The following is a 7,397-nucleotide window of genomic DNA, read 5'->3' on the forward strand; positions in this document are numbered from 1 at the left end:
TCAAGCCCATAATAAGTGTACTTTGGACATCACAGAATTTATTTTATTTTATTTTAAATTACAAAAACTTCATTCATAGCCAGTCATTACATCCATGATTTTAACGGATCCAAGCATAATGTAGCCCATGGCCATGCCAGTCATTACAGACACTTTACCGGTGATGGTGAAACCGGTCACTAACATTACCTTTTTATACAGCATAACATGATTTTTTTTCACTTACCTAGCCTTGACCAAACAGGAGAAAAAAATGTACAGATATTACTTGTGAGTGGAATTCCTCGTCGATTAGGAAACAAAAAAATCGAGATGTTTATATATAAAACACTTGTGTCAAATTTTAAATAAAAGTCCCAGCAAAAAAACCAGAAAACAAAAGGTTATATTTTTACATTTTTTCCTCCTGCTTATGAATTTGAAAAAGAGGTGGACACTAAGTAAAAGAGTGCTGGTATAGATGCAAAAGACAGAAATCCCAAACATTCACAAAGGTACTGCTAGTAAAAAGACAACGTAGAAAACTATGAAGCTGATTATGCTATTGAAAACAATAAAGGAGCACAAGTATTTTATTTCTTCCTAAGTGCACAACAACAATCTAATAAAGTTTGGTATGCTAATAGCACTTTCATTAAACCAGATAATTTGTCTTCAGATTTAAAGATCATAGATGGAAAGTATCTAGATATAAAAGTATGATTTTTTATATTCTAAAAGTTCAAGCAAAAAGTTATGTCTTTTCTAATTTGAAAAATGAATAAGGAATGATTTTTTCACAACATTCTAAGCCACCATTTGATGCGGAACAATAAATAATAAAATTAAAGCAAAAACAAAAAGAAGCTTTAGAAAAGAAAGAAGCTGAAGAAGAGAAAGCAAAGAGAGAGAAGAAAGGAGATTGGAGATATGCAAAATCTGCAAATTTTCATTAATCATCAAAACTCCCTTAACATTTAGAAAAGTAGGGTATTTATACTAAAACCCTAACTAGAATAAACGATTGGGCTTATGGCCCACTAAATAAAATACCCAACAATAATTAAATCAAACCCAACAAATAAAGCCAAACAAATAAAACTCAACTAAAAGTTCATATAAATTAAACCCAAAACATAAGTTAAAGCCCAATCTCTCAATTGTTTGGGCTATCCTCCATCGTCAATGATCATTCGCATGCATAAATAATATTTCGGATTTGGTGTCCCCATCAATTCTCCCGGGGTTGGAAGAACTCGACCCAATCGAGTATAGGCCAAGGCGACTCCGATAACACTCTCAAAGATAAAGATCAAGTTGTTGTGATGTCTCTCTGATAATCCAAGTATAGTCTGAATCTAGTCGTCGAGCCCATATATTGGGATTTGCTGAAGTTCACCATCCCTAGTAAAAACAACTTGTGCATTTAAAGTAGCATTAATATGTTCCTTTTGTGCCAAAGATATGGATAATGAGGTAAGGGTATTAAAAGGAGCATCAGGGATAGACTGTATTTTATAAATATTGAGGTCTTTCATGTTAAAAGTAGAGCTAATATCAAAGTTTAATGGCAATTTAATGACATAATTATTTGATTTAATCATTTGCAACACTTTGAATGGTCTAGCACTACTTACTTGCAATTTATGATCGGTTTCCAAAGGACACCGTTCAGGTCTAATCTGTATCATGAAATAATCTCCAACATTAAGTGCATCATGATACTTAAGTAAATTAGCTTGAAATTTGTATTGTTCATTACTTGCTTGAATTTGTTTCATGATCTCAATATGCAAATTATGAACCCTATATGGTAACAACTCAGTTGACTTAGACATCCTATCGTGAGGAGATATGGAAGGGTGTTCTATAGGCTTCTCAGGTTTGTAACTATGAACACTAAATGATTGAGGGTGTGGAATGTGACAAACATTGTTTGAAACCTGTATAGATATGGTATGGACACGATCAAGTAAACTAGGATTATCTTCATCTTCCTCATCACGTGCATGTGGTAAGGGGTCAAAAAGCTCAATATGTTGCTCTAAACTTATGATGTGCTGGACACCAAGCATGTGGGATGAGGAATCAGGTAGTTTAGGAGGACTAATATCATAAGACTCTTCTAAGACCATACGTATCTCTATAGGCGATTCCACTGAAGAGTTCCCTAAAACTTCCTTTACCATTGAAGCAGACATATCATACTCTTTCTTAACCTCAGTCTCAAGCTCATGTGGACTCATTGTGTTAAGTCCCTCTTCTTGCACATCCTCGTCATCCAGGTCACTAAAATCCTCAAGATTAGGCTCATACACTTCAACACTACAATATTCCTCTTTACCTATATCCTTATGTTTTTGGATAACTAAGGGTTTAGAGGTGCAATCTAAGGAGATATGACCAAAACCTAAACAATTAGTACACTTAACCTTTGAACTCACCTTAGACACTTCATTGATAACTCGTTTACCTTTATCTTTCTTACAAAGTTGGGTGCTACTAGGATTAGGTCTGTGGGGTGGAGCACCTAACAAAGAATCATTGTTTCTGAATTGAGACCTAGTAGGGATACTATAAGAGCCCTGACGATTCATCCACTGATTCTTCGTGACCAACTTGTAATTTTTAACTAATGTATAAGTTTGGTTAAGGGTAGATACACCTTGAAACACACTTCTCTTCTAAGATCATCATTTAAGCCTTTACAAAATCTACACAAAGTCATGGCTTCATTCTCTCTTATGGCACATCTAATCATGTAATCGTTAAACTTCGTTATATACTCATTGATAGACTTATTTCCTTGTCTTAGATTGTTCCATTGGTCTAAGAGTTTATTCCTATAAGACTGGGGTAGGTACTTCTCCTGAAGTTTATGTTTCATTTTGATCCAATCAGTTATAGGAGGTTTACCTCTCATCTCTAAACAATCCTCAACATCTCTCCAATAAACTTTGGCTTCATCAATGAGTTTCATCTTAGCAAATCTTACTTTCCTATTATCAGATAATTTATGCCACTCAAAGAATTTATCCATATCACGAATCCACATATCAAATATCCAAGGGTCATGACGACCGTCAAAAGTGGGAGCTTCTATTTTGTTAGGACTCAAGACTCGCTCCTCAAAGTCATCGTGTTTAGAGTAACCTAAATGATAGTCATATTGGTGGCGCTCAGAGTGAACTTGTCCATAATAATTATTCTTGTGATATTTATTGGTCTTTGAGTGCCTTATTCGAAAACTCTCTTGGGGTTCAATTCTTTTAAACATGTTGATCACCTAAGTTTGCAGTTTCTTTAAATTGTCATAAGAGTATCATTAAGGGTTAAGTCTACGGTAAATGTAAACTTAAGCTTGGACACTAGATCATCATGACACAAATGCATGCAAAACTCACTTATAAATGAAATTGAGATCACAAATGGTTCTTGCATGTAAAATCACAATACAAAAATAAAGCTAATTTTTTTTTATCTCTTTTTTTTTTAAAATGTGGAGATTAATCAAGAACAAATTACACTAATAAAATTGTAAGCATGTAATACTAGATTCTTAAGTGTAAATGATTAATCAAACACGATGTCATAAGCAAGAACTCATAATTATCAAATAGAATAGAATATTAGCTATCATTGATGAAAGAGGTTGATGAACAAAAATTATAATATTCTTTGTTAGGTGAGAGATTTTTTTTTTTGGAATTTTCTAGACACAAAAGTAATATTAATAATAACTTAAATGACAAGTGAAAAACCAAGAAAAGTAACTTCAACAAATATGAGAGAGTGATTCACTAACTAGAGTGCTGGGAGTTTGCTGGAGCTGATGCGGCAAACTAGATGAATGGACTGCTGACACGGCAGATGACATGACTAGTTTGCTAACGTGGTGGGTGACGGGGATGATCTTATCTAGCGTGGCAGGGTGGCATGGCTGATGACGTGGCAGGGCTAATTAATTTTGCTGAGAGTTTTCTTTGGTTTCCTGGTTTCCTTCATCTGGTTGCCGTCTTCACACAAACCTGCTCTTGGAAATCAATCAACAAATTAATCCTCGTAACCCGATACAGGTGAAAGGATTAAGATACTGGTCTGCCATGGCGAGTCTCTGGGTTGAGTTGATCTGCTACTGTGCGAGGCGGTTTGCTGAAGGTGAATTGATTTGGTTGTTGTGAGAACTGTTGTAGATTTTGGTGGCTGTTGAGAGAAGGTGTGGCTGGTGAAGACGAATAACTATTGCGGGCACTGAAGGTGGTGGTTTGTGGTTCTAATTTGGCTGCTGAAGGCGAGGACCACCGCGGTCTGTTGAAGATGGTGGTTGCCGCCGGTCGGTTCTACTGCTCTGTCGATCGCTAATGGTGGGGGGCGACGATGGTACTGTGGACGGTCGATGGCGTTGAAGAGGACGACACTGGCTGAGGCGCTGCCTTTGCTGCTGTAAACCCGAATCGATATTGGCTGTGATGGGTGTTGTGGGTAACGGTGTCCGGTTTGATGATGGAGACGATGAACAATGATTTTGAACAGTGAACAGTAGGTTCTTGTGATCAGAACAGTAGGTTTTTGAACAGGGAATTTTTTTTTTTTTCAGATCAAACCGGATCTAGGGTTTAGTATAAACATTATAAACCGTTTAATTGTAAGAACAATTAAAAGCCTTGCTCTGATACCAAATTTGATGCGGAACAATAAATAATAAAATTAAAGCAAAAACAGAAAGAAGCTTTAGAAAAGAAAGAAGCTGAAGAAGAGAAAGCAAAGAGAGAGAAGAAAGGGGATTGGAGATATGCAAAATCTACAAATTTTCATTAATCATCAAAACTCCCTTAACATTTAGAAAAGTAGGGTATTTATACTAAAATCCTAACTAGAATAAACGATTGGGCTTATGGCCCACTAAATAAAATACCCAACAATAATTAAATCAAACCCAACAAATAAAGCCAAACAAATAAAACTCAACTAAAAGTTCATATAAATTAAACCCAAAACATAAGTTAAAGCCCAATCTCTCAATTGTTTGGGTTATCCTCCATCGTCTATGATCATTCGCATGCATAAATAATATTTCGGATTTGGTGTCCCCATCACCATTCATCTTCTAGGATTTGAACTAATTACTTGAATTTCCAACCTGGAAATAACGTTCAGAAAGAGAAAAGGTAACATCATTTCATGAAGCACCAACACTAGACATGTTAACCGATGATCTAAGCTTCCGAATTCCAAGAAGCATATTTTTGATAGTTTCTGAAGTAGTACAGTGAAGCACCAACACCAGACAATGCATGTGTGCAGCGTAGCGGCAAAAACATTCACCCTTAAAATTTTATCTTATCTAAAAATATGGCAAATGTTAAGAGACAAGGGATTCTTGTCTCTTATCAATGGAAAGTTGGAATGGGAGTCGCCACCTAGTATTTTGGTCACTAGAAACCCTAACTAGTCTCAGAGATCGGGGTACGGGGACTGGTTGCATAAAGGAAAGGTATTAGCACCCCAAATATGCCCTACCTAAGATAAGCTGTATTATTTTAATGTCTGATAAAATCTAAGGTCTGGTCGTGTTTTCTAGTTGTTGATATGTCTATGGTTTAAGAAAAGTCATCCTCGATAAGGAGATCCTTATCTTATCGAGTAATTCTGGTGTCAACAAAAGAATTTTAATATCCGGAATACGTCTTACATATAAAGTCATAACCCCGGTTATTAAAAGAAAACAAAATAATATTTTTTGAAATTTTTGAAATATTGGCTTAGTTCTCGTTACTTTAATAAACTTGTTATTAAAGTCAAAATGTGTGCTAATACATATTTTTGAATTTTTATTTATTTATATATATATATATATATATATATATATATGAAAATACAATATGATTTATTTTTGAGAGACTTGATGAAAACAAAATATTTTATTTTTATTTATTTATTTATGTTTTATCGAAAACCAGGTATTTTAACACCAAACTTGTATCTTTACAGTATAAAAATACAAATCGATGTTGATTAAAATATACTAGAAAACAACAAAAAAAATATTACAGATTTTTAAAATATTTTTTTTTTTTTTTTTTGGGCTGAATCCAGCCAACTTGCGCAGCCTAGTCATTGGCCCTTGCTAGTGACCAGCCCATCTTTCCCATCTTTCCCATGCACGCGTAATATTTTACACGTACATAAACAGTGCGAAGGTAATTAAATTACCTTCGCATTGTTCATCATCTTGTTTTTGATATAGGAACAGAACAAAAGGAAGAAAAAACAGAGTGATTGCAGCGTTGATTTCCTTACATTTTCTTTTCTTCTTTTACATACTAAACATGCATCAACTCATTATACAGGAACTGAGAAGGACATCGAACGTACCTGGTTTTGAGAAGACGAAGATGGCGATGGTGTTGTGTTATCTGCTTTCTGTGTCCTCTGCTTCCGTTCGGTTTGATTCGTCTGCTCTCCTTTTTTCTTTCTCAATATTTCTCCGCTCTCTCTCCTATTTCTTACGTTCTCCTAATCTGTTTCCCTCTTGCTTTCTCCTCAATGTAACCTCTCCTCTCTCTCTGCTTTTTTTTTCTCTCCCCGTGTTCAGTTCTTCTTCTGGCTTTTATAGCCAGAGGAAGAGAGTGTTTTTGGTAAGCCAGCGTGCATCACGGTGGCGAGGGTTGTCAGCCGCGATACGCTCCTTTTTTGATTTGGAAACGGCTCCATTATCGCTGCTAACATCTCCTTCCTTTATTATCACAGAATATCAGCTGTTGCAGACGGTGAAATGGTGGAAACGGCGCCGCTTGGGTTCTTTGGATTTGGCCATTGAATTTTTTGCAGTTTTGTAATCAAATCCCCAACAAAATCGTAATTGGATCCCTTAATGTTAGTGCCTTTTCTAGTTTGGTCCTTGGTCTTGGATTGTTTCAATTAAATCCCTAATTTACCATCAAACTTTAATAATTATGCAATTAAACCCCTGATTTGGCCAAATCAACTCTTTCAAAATTATAATTGGACCCCAGAACTTTAATAAAAGCCTAAATTGACTTTAAAATCAATTTTTCTTACAATCAAACCCTCCATAAATTCAATTAAACCTTAGATAAGATTTAATTGAGTCCATAAATATCACTTTAGACTTTTCTTTCTCAACTTGAATTTTCTTTGTCAACAGGGCTTCCATCAGTCAAAAATATATTGTCAAATTTCAACATCTTGCATTTTTTAACCTCCTCAACCAATTCCAGCATCCTTTTCTCGCTCCAATCTTTTTTTTTTTGGATTTCTTCCGAATATGGGTAACAACACTACTTATAGACACCTATTGGCCAGCTTCATGTTTCAGAGTTGCTCAAATATACCAGCAATGGAGCAATGTGGGAACCTCCAATGCTCCAGTTCAGCATCCAGGACATGGAAGATAC

This window comes from Populus nigra, chromosome 13 (genome assembly GCF_951802175.1).
Source record: "Populus nigra chromosome 13, ddPopNigr1.1, whole genome shotgun sequence".
Classification (NCBI taxonomy): domain Eukaryota; kingdom Viridiplantae; phylum Streptophyta; class Magnoliopsida; order Malpighiales; family Salicaceae; genus Populus; species Populus nigra.